At 35.9% G+C, this 19,637-nt stretch overlaps 1 non-coding gene across 1 annotated transcript; it reads right to left on the reverse strand.

Moving 5' to 3' along the window:
• Window positions 1–13,099: 13,099 nt before the first annotated feature.
• Window positions 13,100–13,175, reverse strand: trnak-uuu. Its single transcript has one exon. It is a non-coding gene; the product is annotated as a tRNA-Lys (tRNA).
• Window positions 13,176–19,637: the final 6,462 nt, after the last annotated feature.

The raw sequence follows: 19,637 nt of genomic DNA on the forward strand, positions 1-19,637 counted from the left end.
CTTATGACCAAGGAGCTGGAAAAGAAGGGCTGCACTGTTATCAATGCATCAGGTGATGCAGACGTGGACATTGTCAAAGCTCAGAACATCAGCCCACAACCTTGACAGGGGAGGATACAGACTTACTCATTCTTCACCTCTACTAGGCTGGGATGAACAATAGAGGCCTCTATTTTCATTCAGACAAGTCCAAAGCTACTAAAGTGTACAACATCAGTGAGATGAAACAAGTCCTGGGTAGTGACTTGATGCGATCCTTGAAAAGCAGTGGAGGCTTGACCCATGGAAGTGGAATGACTGAAGAAATGCGATCATTGTGGACCATGTCTACACACATTACATCTGAATACAACAACGCCATGCAGGAATTCAATGACCTCACCTACACGACCAGCGAGCAGCACAGAGAATCCTCAGAAGCAAGGATGAAAAGAGATCACTCTGATCTAGAAAAGATCAAGGAAAAGCTTAGCATTTGCACACAAGTCCAAAGCTACTAAAGTGTACAACATCAGTGAGGTGAAACAAGTCCTGGGTAGTGACGTGTTCCCAGTTGCTGTTTTTTCACGCCTTCATGATACAACTTCACACATTTTTAGTGTTGGCAAACAGACAGCATTGCAGAAACTTGTGAATGGTGAATCAACCACATCCAGTCCTGTGCAAATGTGTTTCTGCTCCCACATCAAGCAGGGAATGTCATAGAGGACCATGGGACCAAGGCAATGGCAGTGTTGTTTGGCGGAAAGAGTACTGGTTCACTTGCCTCTTTGCGCTACAATTTTCTTAGCAAGAAAATTGTTACCGCCAAATTATTTGTTACCCCAGCAGTATGCCTTCAACTGAGTCCTCAACCAAATACCACTGCCAAAGAGTTTACTTCCAGATCATGGTGTGGATTGGAAAGAAAGGTGACATGAACACAGTGGATTGGGGATGGACTGGTTCCTGCCAGTTATGACCAGTAAGACTGCTGCCTCAGAAAGCCTCCTGCAGATGATCCACAGTAATTGCACAACTGCTTGCCGAACACAACGGTGCAGTTGCAGGGCATATGGACTATCATGCATGCCTGCTTGTGGACCATGTCAAGTTGGGAATTGTGAGAATCACTATAATCAACCTCAATGGGAGGAAGAGTGTGACGACTAATGGTAAATCTAGTGAAGGTCACAGTGCAAAAAGTATAAAAAATAAACCAGAATAAGAGGAAACAACTGAAGAAATTAGAAAAAGATATGTATAAATAAGAAAAGTATTAAAATATATATAAAAAACAAAAGGCAAAAAAAATGCATTATAGAAAATATAAAAATATATATAAAAAATAAAACAAAAAAATAAAAGGGGTTAGCGGTACTGAGCCTTCACGTGGCAGCCCTGTTTTGAGTAATTTTACAGTGAATTTATTCTTTATTGGAATCAAAAGAATGGTTATGAACCACAGAAACCACCAACACTAGGCAAAACTATATGAGAAAGGAGAAATATGCAATTACTTAAGGGAAATTGTACTTATTTTTGGCATAAATATGCTTGTAACCAATTGCTTTAATATATAATTGTACTTGTAATCACTTATCAATCATGCAAATATGCTAATTGGAATATTACATGTCCAAAACATGTATCAGGCACCAGTATTCCTGGTCAAGGAGGAATACAAAGGAGTAATGGTCATTTTAAGGACCTGACGGCCACCATTTTGAAAATGGGGCCTTTCTTGGAGTCAAACTTTGGTAAACTTTTTGTATGTTTTTAAGTACATCTGATAGTACTGTAAACCACTGAGAAACCTTTTGTTAGAATTTTTTTGGGGCCAAGCCATATTTGCAGCTGACCAAGAATGATTAATTCTTTCCAAATAGAGCTATTTAAGTCATCTGGTGATTTTTTTTTCATATCGCAATATATATTGCAGAAAAAAATATCACAATGTATTTTTTTTCCAATATCGTGCAGCCCTAAACCAAATATTATTAAACTATTTCAATTATAAATGATGTGCTAACTAGTTTTGATTCTGTATTAACTTTGATGTGCGATGTATTGCAATATAATATTGTTTCACTATCGTAATGCTCTCCCACATATTTTGCTATTATAACTGCACTTATTTCCGTCGTTAGTATAAGTGGCAGTGGGTGGTAATAGCAAGATGGTAGAAGACTATAAGTTTCTTGTCTGATAATGTTTCTTTAGTCATTCAGCCATCCTGCAGCCTGAACCACTGTAGGCAAATCACCCTAACACCTTGCAGTATTTGCAAAATGTTAAGAATTTTAACAATAAGAGGGATCATAAAAATTAGCATTGTATTTGTATATAGCAGTTCATTCTGCAAGGTGTAAGTAAACTTTTGACCGCAACTGCATCACCCAAGATGAATTACCTCAGTCATCAGGACAACACTGTTGTAGAATCCTGGGAGAAGCTCCTTCACATTTCTCACAAACATTAGGATTCCAGTGACCACACAATCTTCACTTACACTGGCATTTAAAAATAGAGAACATTTTTATAAACATTTTTATTCCTACTTTACAAGGAATTAAACATAACTTTATCAATTACACAAATAGATAAATAACCCAAAACCCAAGCAAATTGAGGGGTTTTGCTTTGAAAATAATAATATCATTACACAAACCCGATTCCAAAAAAGTTGGCACACTGTACAAATTGTGAATAAAAAAGGAATGCAATAATTTACAAATCTCATAAACTTATATTTTATTCACAATAGAATATAGATAACATATCAAATGTTGAAAGTGAGACATTTTGAAATGTCATGCCAAATATTGGCTCATTTTGGATTTCATGAGAGCTACACATTCCAAAAAAGTTGGGACAGGTAGCAATAAGAGGCCGGAAAAGTTAAATGTACATATAAGGAACAGCTGGAGGACCAATTTCCAGCTTATTAGGTCAATTGGCAACATGATTGGGTATAAAAAGAGCCTCTCAGAGTGGCAGTGTCTCTCAGAAGTCAAGATGGGCAGAGGATCACCAATTCCCCCAATGCTGCTGCGAAAAATAGTGGAGCAATATCAGAAAGGAGTTTCTCAGAGAAAAATTGCAAAGAGTTTGAAGTTATCATCATCTACAGTGCATAATATCATCCAAAGATTCAGAGAATCTGGAACAATCTCTGTGTGTAAGGGTCAAGGCCGGAAAACCATACTGGATGCCCGTGATCTTCGGGCCCTTAGACGGCACTGCATCACATACAGGAATGCTACTGTAATGGAAATCACAACTTGGGATCAGGAATACTTCCAGAAAACATTGTCGGTGAACACAATCCACTGTGCCATTCGCTGTTGCCGGCTAAAACTCTATAGGTCAAAAAAGAAGCCATATCTAAACATGATCCAGAAGCGCAGGCGTTTTCTCTGTGCCAAGGCTCATTTAAAATGGACTGTGGCAAAGTGGAAAACTGTTCTGTGGTCAGACGAATCAAAATTTGAAATTCTTTTTGGAAAACTGGGACGCCATGTCATCCGGACTAAAGAGGACAAGGACAACCCAAGTTGTTATCAGCACTCAGTTCAGCAGCCTGTATCTCTGATGGTATGGGGTTGCATGAGTGCGTGTGGCATGGGCAGCTTACACATCTGGAAAGGCACCATCAATGCTGAAAGGTATATCCAAGTTCTAGAACAATATGCTCCCATCCAGACGTCGTCTCTTTCAAGGAAGACCTTGCATTTTCCAACATGACAATGCCAGACCACATTCTGCATCAATTACAACATCATGGCTGCATAGAAGAAGGATCCGGTTACTGAAATGGCCAGCCTGGAGTCCAGATCTTTCACCCATAGAAAACATTTGGCGCATCATAAAGAGGAAGATGCGACAAAGAAGACCTAAGACAGTTGAGCAACTAGAAGCCTGTATTAGACAAGAATGGGACAACATTCCTATTCCTAAACTTGAGCAACTTGTCTCCTAAGTCCCCAGACGTTTGCAGACTGTTATAAAAAGAAGAGGGGATGCCACACAGTGGTAAACATGGCCTTGTCCCAACTTTTTTTAAGATGTGTTGATGCCATGAAATTTAAAATCAACTTATTTTTCCCTTAAAATGATACATTTTCTCAGTTTAAACATTTGATATGTCATCTATGTTGTATTCTGAATAAAATATTGAAATTTGAAACTTCCACATCATTGTATTCTGTTTTTATTCACAATGTACAGTATCCCAACTTTTTTGGAATCGGGTTTGTATATAAATATATAATGATTAGATGGGGATTTGTAAGTGCACAGGTGAGAATTTATTACTTGCAAAGCATTTAAAAGCTATAAGGACAGTTGATGGCAGTGTTTTAGCTTGTAGTGTGTGATCAGGGTGGCGGAATTAATGGCAAAACTTGGAACATCACCTTATCAATATGGGTCTTTGATTCCACACAGTTTGCATTGTATCTCCAATAACACATCTGTATCCAAATCTTGATCCTACAAAATAAATATATATAACTCCAGATAAGCACAAAAATATTACATATTACAAACACAAACAGTAATTGAACAACTCACTTTTCAAATGCAAAAAGAAAAATAGATTATAAGCATTATTTCTAGAGGCGGTGATATATTGAACATTACTGGTGGTTATAATAGCGATTAAATGTATATAATTGTCTTTGAATGTTACAAGATCAGATCTTTGAATTTAGTTCTGCAAATTTAACTTAAAGTCCTTTAAAATTATTTAAAAAGTCAGAGTTCAATTAAAATATATTTTCAGCAGCCAAATTCTTTGAACACGCCCACACACGCGATCAAATTCAACTTGAAAAAGTTCAAGTTGAAGTTTTTCTAATTCATTGTTGTAGTTATACTATAAGGGTCATTCTACAGAAACGTCCACTTTTCTGTCCCTAGACTTTACAGAAATATTACACTTGCAAAACACTTTAGGATTACAATTCTTTTTATATTTTAATATAAAAACAATATGTTATTTGAACAATTAAACCTTCTTGAGCCATCAATGTGGCAATATTTGTTTTTTAATTAATTATAAAAATTCCAAGCGCCACAGAAGTGCTCGTCCCTACATTCATGTACAGAGGGAAAGGGCTTTATTTTGAGCTCAGAAACAGGTTTTTCTACCATTTTAATTACAATAATGTATGCATAACTATCAAATATACAATGTAAATGACATAAAAAAAACAAAAAACAAATGCTGAATAAATATTATAAAATATATAATGAATGTAGTTGTCCCCTGGTGTTGTGTCACTGGTGTTACCTTTAACAAAAATCTCTTATTTTGAAAGAAAAAAATCACACTGATGACATCACTTGACACTTGTCAGATGTCAAATAGACGTTTAGAAGACATCTTTAAGATGTTTATGATTTAGAATGTATGTAAAACTGACATCTTAAAGACGCCTATCAGATGTTTGTAAACAGCAGATGCATTCCAGATAAAGTGATCTTTAACAGACATCTTGCAGACGTACGTGTGCTATCTGGGTTAATTTACTGAATATATCATGATTGGCAACATGTGGGTTGACACCTTGCAGCAGTCATTTTGTAAAATGCATTTTTCATGAAAAATGTCACTGGTGTTACTGTCACTGGTGTTACCTTTTTATGAAATTGTCACTGGTGTTACCGTCACTGGTGTTACCCGTTTATAGATAAACTTTATTTAAAGCTATTCATTTAGTTCTTTTGCATAAAATAGCACTAAGATTACATGATTATAACTTTTCTTTCTCATTGTTAATCCTCCTTTGGTCAGAAATGGCTAAATTAAGGGTATTTGGCTAAATTCAGTGCAGCGACTTTACAGACAGTGTATTTTACAGACATTTTTAAAATGTTGTGTATGATCTTTTACTGACTGCTTTCACTAAGTGTCAATGGTAAGTCTTTTGTTGTACACAAAATGTAAAAATTTAGTCGAATCTACTTAATTATAGTTGAAAAATTAAGGTTCTTTGGTACTATGTATACGTCACTGGAGATTCATTTTGTCACTGGTGTTACTGTTTTTTGTCTGTCACATTAAATAAAATGTGTCACATGTGATATGATAATAATTTTACATCCATTGAATTCTGCTACACTCAATTAAGATTTAAAGGATTGCATCATTACTTTTTTATAAAAAAAAAGTTGTAGCAAATTGTAGCAAATACATGGTTGCGCAACTGAATTATCATCATTCAATCACACTTTTAACTAACCTGATTAAAATAAATAACATTTTTGCATTATCATTATTATTCTGTAACTCTGATTGCATGTGCTGAAAAAATTGAGAAATAATATTTCATAAAAATGTTTAAAAATGCCAGAGAAGTAAGGTAACACCAGTGACAAAAAAGGGGACATGCAGTCTTTAAATAAATGTACAAAAAAAAAAAAAAAAATCATTAAGCTGTCATTTATGTGTATTCATAAAGTCAAAGTGTAATATAATAATGTGGTCTAAGTTTAAATGTTTGAAAAAGAAATACATTTTAAGACGTTTAAGATGTGGACGTTTCTGTAGAATGAGCCAAAAGCTTACAGAACTTGACTCATTCACCTAACTATAAGTCAATTATTTTATAGTTTAGTCTGATTAAAATTAAATGTATTTTAACTGAATATGAATTCAAATTAATTTTTAGATCTGTTAAACTTTTGCTTGCAATTAATGCAATTAAATATGTTTAATCAACTTAGAACAACAACGATATTACAAGTATTATACACATATGTAAAGTACAGCACTATTGCATTAAGTATCACAAATACAGCACTCCGTAAAAAACATTTTATGTCAAATATTATGTAGAAAACTGACACTAGTCGAGTTAGAGCTAGTTAGAGCAGGAGCTGGTGATAAAAATTTCAACAATAAATTGTACTGGATTATACTGTATAAGCAAGTGTATTGAAATTCAAAAGAAAAATTAATTTTTAAGTGTATTAATGCACACAGTATATATTAAAGACTAAGCACATTTAAAATACATTAACAAATGTCATTTTGGACAACACACTTAAGTTGAAATTAAAATGAATTATTTTTCATGTGCTTTAGTATATAAGTCAATACATCAGAATAAGTTTACTTATTTAAAACACTATAAAGTCATAATTAAGTAAAAATTAAGTGCATTTTTAAAAAGTGCTCTTAAGCATGTTTAGAAATATTGTCATGAAAGTGTACTTTAAGTAAAGTTAATTAGACATTATTACAAAGTGCATTTTTAAAAAAGTGTTAATAAATATTGTCATTAAAGTGTACTTTCTGTAAGTAAAACTTAATTAGACATTATTATAAAGTTTATTTTTAAAAAGTGCACTTAAGCATGTTAATAAATATTGTCATTAAATTGTACTTTCTGTAAGTAAAACTTAGACATTATTACAAAGTTCACTCAAGCGTATTAATAAATATTGTCATTAAAGTGTACTTTCTTTAAGTACAACTTAATATGTCATTATTACAAAGTGTATTTTTAAAAAGTGCACTTAAGCATGTTAATAAATATTGTCATTAAAGTGTACTTTCTTTAAGTAGAACTTAATTAGACATTATTACAAAGTGCATTTTTAAAAAGTGCACTTAAGCATGTTAATAAATATTGTCATTAAAGTGTACTTTCTTTTTAAGTACACTTAAGTGGCCTTTAATTTTAATTATATTATATTATCTGTAAGTGCTCTTTTTAAAAAGTATACTTTAAGATTTGAAGTACACACAAAGTACACTTTCAATACAATTAAGTGCACTTCTTTTTTTCACAAGGGTATGAACACAAGTTTTGCTGAATAACAAAAAAAAAAAAAAAAAAAAACACTGTTAAACTTAATTTGAACTTCTAAAATATTTTCTGTCTGTTTAACCACTTCCCAGAGTACATACATTCTCTGTCCCAGCATTACTTATTTACTCTAATTAAACAACAGTTTTCTTATGTCACGTTTTATGACTGTCTGGGTTCATAGACGAGCATTTCACCTCGTTTGAGTTACTGGTAACCCTAAACCACAGCGGCAGACAATTCACATAAGATGGCGGACACCAACGATCTCCATGTGCGCCACTTAACTCATGTTACAATTAAATGATCCGTTTAACCATCAAAATAACCTTAAAATAATTACTTTAAACTACATATTGTCACTCCGGTGCACAATAACGATCTTGGTTCAATACAAACTTCCACCACAGTTGTCTCACGTTCTATCTACGAGTAATTACAATATGATTGTGGTACTCAAACATACCCAAACCACCAAAACTACAATGAAAACTGTTCATGGACCCCCTTAATTGAAATATTCTTAACTGCAAGGAAAGAAGTGAAAAGATAAAGTCAACCACATATGGAGCGTATCAAATCTGTGTGTTAGCTATCTGCCGGGGTGCTTCTCAATTCTAATTTGTGCATCCTCGTTTCCTTTCCTTGCTTCCTTTCCTCGCGTCTTAGCTCCACCCCTTCAGGATGCAAGGGAAGGACGCAAGGAAAAGATGCGACGACGTAGGAATTGAATCAAGTGAAATGATATATCCTCGCTTATGGCAAGCCGTTTTAACATTTAAAAGTTAAGTTCGACTATCCGGAATTAACGTTGTAGATATCACCGACGTCTTTCTGACTAGTCGTAATTACATTTTGGATAGTCGGAACTGTCATTCGAGATATCCGTAACGTAATTGTGACTAGTCGAAACGACAGATAGAGATATCTGCAATGCAGTTTTGACTAGGCAAAACTGAATTACAGATATCTGCAATGACGTCATTGAAAACGACATTCAACTCATCACACATCTTAAATGACAATTGCAGATATCCGTAATTCAGTTTTGCCTAGGCAGAATGAAGGTTAAAGATATCTCAAACGTCATTATGACTAGTGATTATGGCATGGTGCCAATCAGTGCTAATTACGAGTTAACAGGCGCGATTTGAACGATTAGAACAACAACACGCTCTGCTCCCGCCTAAACGTGCCAGCCTGATTTGCATAAAGATATCTGCAACGTCATTTCGCCTAGTCAAAACTCTAATTCGAGATATCTGCAATTACATTTTGACTAGGCGGAACGAAAGTTACAGATATCTCAAATTTCAGATATCTCTAATCAAAATTCATTTCAAGATATCCATAACTTGATAATAGATATCTACAATTAAATTATGACTATCCCTAACTCCAGTTTGAGATATCTACAACTCCATTTTGACTAGTCGTAACTCCGGTTACAGATATCTACAACGTCATTTCGCCTAGTCAAAACTTAATTTGAGATATCTGAAAAGGAACATGTAGATATCTTGAATTGAGTTGAATTAAAGATATCTTGAACTGGAGTTGTGACTAGTCAGAATCAAATTGTAGATATCTCAAACTGGAATTACAGATATCTACAATTCAGTTACAGATATCCGTAATTCACATAGTGGATATCTGCAACTGAATTGTAGATATCTGTAATGATAAACCCCATACAAATGAATGGCAAAAGTGACGTCATTTGTCCTAGGAAGAATGTCTTTGTGGATATCTGAAATGACAATTACGGATAGGAAGAATGTAGTTGCGGACATCCGAAATGTTCTTTTCGACGAGGCAAAACTGAAATACAGATATCCGCAACGCATATCCAGTCTAGCTGTTAAATGTTAAAACGGCTTGCCATACTCGCTCCCTTTAGCGTCACTTCAAAGCGTCATCAGCTGCACTCCAGGGATCTATCCATATGTTATTAAAGTTTGGTTATTTAAAAAAATATATAATAAATATTACTAAAGCAAGATGCCCCGTTGAAATATATGAGGTATAAAGTTTATTTAAATTTAAATTATTGTGACAGATATAAAGGGGGAGGAGAATTTATGCATGCGTCACGTTTCTCGATGAGAAAGACTTCCGCAAATGATGCACCTGTGTATCCTCGCTCATGACTCCTCAGGAAGCCTCCTCTCTCTCCTCGTTCCTCACCTCCTCGCGGTGCAATTAGAGAATTGAGATGTCCTTCAAGATGGCTGAGCTCGATCGTTTTCCGGGTCATAGGATGGAGGACGGAGGAGCGAGGAGACGAGGGGGGATATTGAGAAGCCCCCCTGGGCTGCGTTTCACTCCAGTTTTAGACAGGCACTCGCGAACTTCCCTAAACACTTCCCCTCGGGGGAATCCCTGCCGCCATTTTGAAGTGCGTTCCACTTCGTGAAGTGGATGAGGGAAGTTTATATGGACAGACCCTCGCTCCCTCGATTTCTACTTCATATGGGCTGCGTTCCAGTTCGGTTTTTAAAAGCCCTTCCATCGCTAACTTCCCTCGGTCTCGTTGACTCGGATGTACGTCATTGCTTACGTTGCACGAGTGCCCACTTCTGGCGGAACCCTTGCAATGGGCTGAACTGGAACGTCCTAAGCCCTTGATCACTTGGAATCCGCAATGGAGCTGATTTATTATTTATTTTTTCCCCTCACAAATTTGTTTAATACAGCATTCTATATGTGTGTTTTAAATGTTTTAAAAAAATAATTAATATATCATAGAATTGTTTGTGGTAGGGTAAATTAAACGCGATATGCGGTGACGTCATAATCGTGTTGCATTGTGGGTTATGGAGCTGCCTGAAGTGTACATGTGAAGTAGACTCGCTCCCTCGGTTAAAATCGAGGGAGCAAGGGTCTGTCCATGTAAACTTCCCTCGTCCACTTCACGAAGTGGAACGCACTTCAAAATGGCGGCAGGGATTCCCCCGAGGGGAAGTGTGTAGGGAAGTTCGCGAGTGCGTGTCTAAAACTGGAGTGGAACGCAGCTATGGTCTCGCGTTAACTGCTGTATTATGCGTTCTCTAGCAGACCTTGGCAAGAGCTCCCCCTTGTGGTTTGGATAATTTACGCCACTGTGTACACATTATAAGATATAACCTTCCTGCAGATAGTATCAAAGTAAAAAGGAGCCAAAAACAGAGTTCAAACAGTTTCAAACATTTAGTCTTAGATTACCACTTCTGTATAGAAATATATAAAACTCAAATTTTAAATGGGGGGGGGGGGTCTTCCGTTTGTCTTTTCTTTACACTAGTGCCACACTTACATGGGTTATAACTCGTGGTGAGAGATTGCTCAAAACTGTGCATGCATCAAACGCCTGTGTATGCATACGAGTCATAGACTGTAAAAAAAGTTGGACGATGCACCTTCACTCTCTTCCATTGATGTAACTGATGCCCCCCACTGTGCCATTATGGCGCTGACATCTTGAGTCTCGAGTCTGCGCAGTAGTGAGCATGAAGTGGAGCCGCAATATCAATGTCCTGCCCACAGTCAGAACAACTCATTAACTCATTATGAAATAAACAGTTATGGAAATGTAGAAATTAAAGTTAAAGCTCCAGTCACGTTGTGAAGATCAGTCTGTTTGCGCCTCAGTGACTGCTTCACTCAGAGAAGCTGTCAGTCTCAGCTGTCAATCGTATTGTCACACCTCCTTTTTTATAGCATCAAATAACTAACTAAAACCAAACTTTTTAAAAGAAAGAACTAACACCAGCTTGATAAAAACTGCCTAAAATAACAGAAATTATGTAATTTGATTGTTTAGTTTGTCTCATATCCATCCATCCTTCAAGGATAGGGTGGGGTTTATGACCTATACTGCTTCCAGCCACCTGGGGGCGATCAAGACGTGACATCAAAGCGCATGACCAGAAGCACCAGGGCCTACAGGGAGGTACAGAGAGATTCAAATGATCAGAAGTTATGGGCTTGCTCATGTTTAGTTATTCTCCAGGGTACTGACTGATTAACAGGGTTTCATATTGTGGAAGGGTGATTAATTCCAGGGACTTGAAGGTCGTAGTGCCAGCACACTCGCTGCATGAGCAGTCAAACAAAGATGTCTGGAGAAAACAAACAACACAGACATCAAACAATCAGAAACTACTTAAATTTGCAGACTTAATGCATCCCCCTGCTGATATAATTTAATCAGTCATGTCACTGACTTTGAAGTACTGATGCAGTCTGTCTATAAGGCAACCTTTGAGGACTGATGACCAGAGAGAGTTGAAATCCTCTCTGAAGCTCCTTTTAACTAGTTGTGGGTCATTTACCCTAAGTGCTTAATGTTGGTTGGCAATGATGTTAGCATAACATCAGACCACTCAACATCATCCTCCATAACGCTCTTGCTGCTTTGCTTCTCGATCTTGATCTGCTCCTGCTGTTGACTGCACTGTATGAGCTGCAGTATTTCAGCCAGGGACAGACCGTTGCACTGGGCCGTCTTACTGGCTAACACACTGTTTTTCATGTTCATATTTATATTTCATATTTTCTGCTGGGGAAACATCAGGAATATGTTAAAGGGTTAGTTCACGCAAAAATGAAAATTCTGTCATCATTTACTCACCTTAATCTCGTTCCAAACCCATAAGATTTTCGTTCATTTTCAGAACAGAAATGAAATATGTTTTTTTTTTTTTTGATGCATGAGAAAAAACCTCTTGCGGAAGATCAAATGTGCTGCATAACATGAGAATGAACCCCTCTGATTCTTGCAAAAGCTCAAACGTGCTCCATAACATGAGAATGAACCTCACTGGATCTTGCTGAAGCTCAAATGTGCTGTGTAACACACGAGAATGAACCTCATTGGTTCTGGAGGAAGCTCAAACATGCTGCGTAACACAAGAATTAACCTCATTGGTTCTTATGGAAGCTCAAATGTGCTGCGTAACACGAGAATGAACCTCACTGGTTCTTGCAGAAGCTCGAATGTGCTGCGTAACACATGAGAATGAACCTCATTGGTTCTTGCGGAAGCTCAAACCTCAAACATGAGCTCAAACATGCTGCTTAACATGAGAATGGACCTCATTGGCTCTTGCGGAAGCTCAAACGTGGACACTGGACATTTTGTATGTCTCTCGTATCCGGCACACTCAGTTGACTTCACGGGCGCTCTTTCCTGAAGAGCTGATGATCTGAATCAGGTGTGCTGAGTAAGGGAGGTTCACAAAACAAACAGAGGCTTCCCAGGTTTTGAAAAGCGCTCTTGCAGAGAGCCTCAGACTGAGGCCTCCAAGTGATAGCCCCTTCACCCAAACAGGGACTTGAACCCTGGTGAACCCTCAGATTAAACGTTTGATGCTCTACCGACTGAGCTATCCGGGCCCATGCTCTTTGCCTGCCCCTTGCGCCTTAACAGCCATTCCCCCACAAAGCGTATGTGCTCCGTCCGCCAGAAGATCATTTTTCACACGCACTGCAGGATGAAGACCACAAACAATAAGGACAGAAAGAGATGGCCTGCTCCTGGTGGCCAGTCGTAAATAGGTGTAATGAAGTGCCAGCCAATCAAATTGAAGCATTTCAACTGCTGGTTTAAGAGCGTAAATGAGGTCACGGCCAATCAGGTTTTTTCACACATTTTTTTTGCTTTTTACTTGGACCTGGGTGCGAATCCCACTCATGTAAGTCTAAACCATTATTTTACACATTATTTCACACAGCTTTGAACAAAATTATACAATTACAATACAATAACAATACAGTACAGTATTTTAAATATATTTTTTCCTCTTTTGGATTATGGGCAATGTGCTGAATAAATTATTAATATTAAAATACCTACAGTGAAATAATAGTAAATGCTTATACACTTCTTTAAGATTAATGCATTTAAATTAATAGTAAAATTCCATGAAACTGAATTGAATTATCCTTATTTTTTATTGAATAATTGATAAAGAATTATTCAATTAAAATATGTAAGGATTATTCAGTTCAAAGTGATGGAATTTTACTATTAATTGAAATCGTTGAAAAAAAGAAAGAAAAGAAATTTGAGTATTAAAAACATTAATTGTTATTAAATATTAAATTATTTTTGCAGTGTAAATAAGAGACATTTAAACTTAACTCTGTAACATTGTGGTATCTATTAAATGTTTCCAAAACCATAGAAACTTTAAAATGAGTTCTACAAACAGGAATTATTATTAATTATTCTTTATATGTTATTATTTTTTTTACATGTCATTGATTTCTTTAATCATTTATAACTATATTTTCTACTATATGCTCTAGCATTACATTATTTCCATTACATTACATTATTATTATTTCCATTCCATTCCATTATTCCATTACATTATTTCCAAATGTAAGACATTTGGTGTCTCTTCTGTGCTGTAAGAATAGGTGTATTTTCCATCAGAATTGATTAGGTGATGTACCTTTGTATCCAAATATGTCTGTTTCCATCTCTGCAGACATGAGATAATGCAAGATCTTAATATCCATAGCATAAGCTTAAGAGGATGTAAGTTTCCTGTATACACACACACACACACATATATATATATATATATATATATATATATATATATATATATATATACAGTACAGTCCAAAAGTTTGGAACCACTAAGATTTTTAATGTTTTTAAAAGAAGTTTCGTCTGCTCACCAAGGCTACATTTATTTAATTAAAAATACAGTAAAAAACAGTAATATTGTGAAATATTATTACAATTTAAAATAACTGTTTTCTATTTGAATATATTTCACAAAGTAATTTATTCCTGTGATGGCAAAGCTGAATTTTCAGCATCATTACTCCAGTCTTCAGTGTCACATGATCCTTCAGAAATCATTCTTATATGCTGATCTGCTGCTCAAGAAATATTTAAAGTCGCATTAAATCAAAATGAACAATTCTTATTTTTTTTATGGAATATTGTAGTATTTATTATCAATAATGTATCCGTGAACTTCATTATTTTTAAAAAATTCATGTGCCCTCATAATCTTTAATCAAATTTTTTTTTTTTTTTTTTTTTTTTTTTTTTTATCTTTAATCAAAATCATTAACCTCCCATCCCCCTTCAAAACGACTCATCGTCTCTTCCTGTCACATGCTATGGCGCAAGGGTGGAGCTATCTGGAATTGCAGTGACGTATGGGGTAAATGCGGTGCTTCACTTTATAGAGATTAATGCATTAAACACCGCTGATGCCAGTCATTGGGGTGTACAGTAAACATGGAAAGGAACCTGCGACACGCTCAGTCAGTCAGGCTGCGTGTCCACTGGAGCAGAGCAAGCAACCAGAGCATTTTTAGATTCATTCTTATGGAAGTTGAGCGTCACTTAACTTCCGCGCGGCTCAACTTCCATAGGAATGAACCGAAAACACTCGCTCTTTTAACTGCTCGCTCCGCGCCAACGGACATGCTCCATCAGTCAGTCAGTCAGTCAGTCTCTCTGGCTGTTTAGTGCCGTTAACCGTCCTCGTCATCCTCAATAAAGCTCTTACAGTAACGTGAGTGCTCGGAGTGAGTAATTCATATCTGCCTCCATTTCGTTAGCAACGGCCAACTTCCAATCAATTTCCGAAGGACGAAATCAAGTCCCGCCCTCTCATTTCAGATGCCGTTTCACTTGGATAGACGTCAGAGTACAGAAGAAAAGACAATCGCAACTTCCGTTTCATGCCGACTTTAATGTGTACAATTGTACAAAATATTTGTTTACCATATTTGTTTTTCAGGATTATGTGATGAATAGAAAGTTCAAAAGAACAGTGTTTATCTGAAATCTAATCTTTTGTAACATTATAAATGTCTTTACTGCCACTTTTGATTGATTTAATGCATCCTTGCTGAATGAAAGTATTAATTTCTTTAATTTCTTTTCAAAAAAATAAAAATAAAAATTCTTACTGACCCCAAACTTTTGAACGGTAGTGTATAATGCTACAGAAGCTTTGTATTTCAGATAAATGCTGTTCTTTTGAACTTTCTATTCATCAAGGAATCCTGAAAAAAAAAGTACACAACTGTTTTCAACATTGAAAATAATCATAAATGTTTATTGAGCAGCAAATCAGCATATTACAATGATTTCTGAAGGATCATGTGACACTGAAGACTGGAGTAACGATGCTGAAAATTCAGCTTTGCATCACATGAATAAATTACTTTGTCAAATATATTTAAATAGTACACAGTTATTTTAAATTGTAATAATATTTCACAATATTACTGTTTTTTACTGTATTTTTAATTAAATAAATGTAGCTTTTTTTAAAAACTTCTTTTAAAAACATTAAAAATCTTAGTGGTTCAAAACATTTGGACTGTACTGTATATATATGTGTGTATGTATACAGCAGAGCAAATCCACCATAATTTTTGCGAACACTACTTGTTATACCACGAACTGTAGTTTTAATAGTTTTTTAGATGAGAATGTAGTTGTTTAGACCTGAAATATGTGACTCATATTTAATCATAGCGCCTATTTTACAATTTGTTTCGGAGATGCGAGCTCCAGGGCATCAGCGGACGTTCAGTGCTTTTGTAAGCGTCAAGAACAGCTTAATCTTGGCCAGTGCTTCAGGGATTTGCTGCTGGCTCTTATATTGGTTAAACATGAGACATTATTCATTTTTTACATAAAACGGACTATCTTTGGTCTTATTAATCTATTACTTGTTCCAGAACAAGTCGAATTGTGCTATGTTAAATTTGATAATAATTAAAGTGGTGATGAACTGAGAAATAAAATTTTCCTTGAGCTTTTGACATATAAGAGGTCATCATACTTTAAGAATATCCTGTAAGTTTTAGAGCTGAAAACTTCCTTGTTAGTCCAATACATTTTTATTGACACCAGACATTAAATTAACATTAAAGAGGTGTGTGAACTCGCAAGTACAATGTCAGGAGAAGTAATTTGCTCTGGCCCTCTTCCTGTTTGTCGGAGTGATGAGAGTTAGCAGATTATCATCACTCAATGGCTGACTGTCTAAGTGGTGTCCGCAGAATAGGTTTCATAGACAATTAGAAAAGTTTATGGAGCAGACCTGACCTGTTGAAAAGAGATGGTATTCATCCGTCCCGGGATGGTGCTGCTCTTCTCTCTAGTAATATGGCACATAGTCTTAGAGCTGAAACATGACAAACTGGGGCCCAGGACAGGAAAAAGCAGCAGACAGTATGAAACCCCATCTGCTAGCTGCCTCACGTTACAGAAGTCAGATAATTCCCAACACATAGAAACTCTCACACCTAGATATTATCACATAGAGACTGTGTCTGTACCCCAAATTAGTAAAAACAAAAAAATTCCAAACCCATTTAATGGTAAAAAATTAATTGATGTTCAACAAATAAAAAATAGAGATAATAATGATAAACAAATGATAAAGCTTGGGTTGTTAAATATTACATCACTTTCTTCAAAAGCACTTATTGTAAATGATATTATCACAGACAATAATCTAGATGTGCTATGTTTGACAGAAACCTGGCTAAAACCAGACGATTACATTACTTTAAATGAGTCTAGCCCTCAAGGTTATGATTATCGACAAAATCCTCGACAGAAAGGCAAAGGGGGAGGTGTTGCTGTAATTTATAGTAATATTTACAGTATTAATCAAAAGTCTTTCAAATATAATTCCTTTGAAGTGATAGCACTTTACGTAACATTATGTAAGTTGACATTTGTGCCGGCTACTGTATACAGGCCACCAGGACACCATACAGACTTTATTAAAGAATTTGCTGATTTTCTATCAGAGTTTGTGCTAGCTGCAGATAAAGTCCTTGTTGTTGGTGATTTTAATATCCATGTAGATAATAAAAAAGACCCTTTGGGTTTGGCATTTACAGACATTCTAAACTCTATTGGTGTTAGACAACACGTGTCAGGACCCACTCTGTAACGAGGCAGCAGACTCGGGGAGATCCATATGCAGCTTTATTAACAATCGTAGTCGTACAGGCAATGGTCAGACAACAGCAACAGGTGTAACGCAGGCAAGACAGAAATCAATAACAATACCAGGCAGAAAGTCAGGGCAGGCGGCAGGCTGAACAGGGTAATCCGTGAGACAGGCAGTAATAAACAAGGCAGGCGGCAGACAGGAATCAGAGTGAGTAGGCAGTCCAAGGTCAAACACAGGGTATCAATAGACAAGGTAAACGCTCAGAAATATGTGCTCAGCAAAACAAGACTTCGCGAAGCATGATGGGTTAATGGAGTCTTAAATATTCCAGATAATGCATAACAGGTGGTGGGTAATCAGCCCAGGTACGTGGTGTGGGATTTGTAGTTCAGAGAACAGTCAGTATTCCGGTGACGGCGCCCTCAGGTGGCGATCAGAGGGAGCCACAGAGACCGTTTCTGTGACACACTCATTGTCGTAATCATACTTTAGATCTAATATTGTCACATGGAATCGATATTGATGCCGTTGAAATTCTGCAGCAGAGTGACGACATCTCAGATCATTATCTAGTCTCATGTATACTACATTTGGTCAAAGCGGCAAAACTCTTTGAAAGACAGCAACCCTCTGTCTTCTTCTTGACAGAGGGTAGTGAAACGACCAGTGTACCAGGGGTAACAATGTAACCTGCAGTTGTAAACCCAGCAGCACCTGCTCTGACTACACCCCTGACTCATGAGACCATTGAGAGAATTGTGGAGGGTGGAAAAACAGAGATGGGTGACAGAAAAAAAAGAAATGAATGATATTCCTGATATTTTGCCCCCAAGTAATATTTAACATTAGTATTTATGTTTTGATTTTATTATTTGGTGTGAGATTGCATTATGTATATATTGTCAGAGTTCTATCTATATTTTTCTTTCTATATTATTATTTTGTATTAATATTTACTATTCTTAGAAAGTGCTTAGAGCATTTAATAAAACAATTGAAAATCACTGTGATGAGTGCTGTGTGTTCCTGTTTGTAGAATTCATTTTACAGTTTCTATGGTTATGGAAACATTTAACTGATCATATAACTTAAGTGTGACAAACTATTAATTCAAACAATTTTCATTCAATACATGAATATTACTGAGTTAAGTTTAAATATCTCTTATTTACATTGCAAAAACAAATTGATATGAATAACAATTAATGTTTTTAATACTCAAATTTATTTTATTTTTTAAAGATTTCAATTAATAGTAAAATTCCATCACTTTGAATTGAATAATCCTTACATATTGTAATTGAATAATTCTTTATCAGTTATTCAATAAAAAATAAGGATTATTCAATTCAATTTCATGTAATTTTACTATTAATTTAAATGTATAAATCTTAAAGAAGTGTATAAGCATTTACTATTATTTCACTGTAGGTATTTTAATATTAATAATTTATTCAGGACAATGTCTGTAATTTAATAGAGAAAAAAATACATTTAGAATACTTTGCAACTGTACTGCATTGTTGAATTGTATAATTTTGTTCAAAGCTGTGAGAAATAATGTGTAAAATAATGGTTTAGATTTGCATGAGTGGGATTCGAACCCAGGTCCAAGTAAAAAGCAAAAAAATGTGTGAAAAAACCTGATTGGCCATGACCTCATTTACACTCTTAGACCAGCAGTTGAAATGCTTCAATTTGATTGGCTGGCATTACAGCTATTCGTGACTGGCAGGCGAGAAATCTACCACTGAACCACCAATGCTTAGCTGCAGTGACATCTGCGCTCACAGGAAGTGAGGGTATGATCCCTCGCTCGTCGTAAAAGATGGAAGATGAAACGGAGCTCGACGTTGGCCTTGCCTTCCAGAAAAAAGGCCTGCCTCCACCTGGATTCAAA

Source organism: Megalobrama amblycephala, linkage group LG6 (genome assembly GCF_018812025.1).
Source record: "Megalobrama amblycephala isolate DHTTF-2021 linkage group LG6, ASM1881202v1, whole genome shotgun sequence".
Classification (NCBI taxonomy): domain Eukaryota; kingdom Metazoa; phylum Chordata; class Actinopteri; order Cypriniformes; family Xenocyprididae; genus Megalobrama; species Megalobrama amblycephala.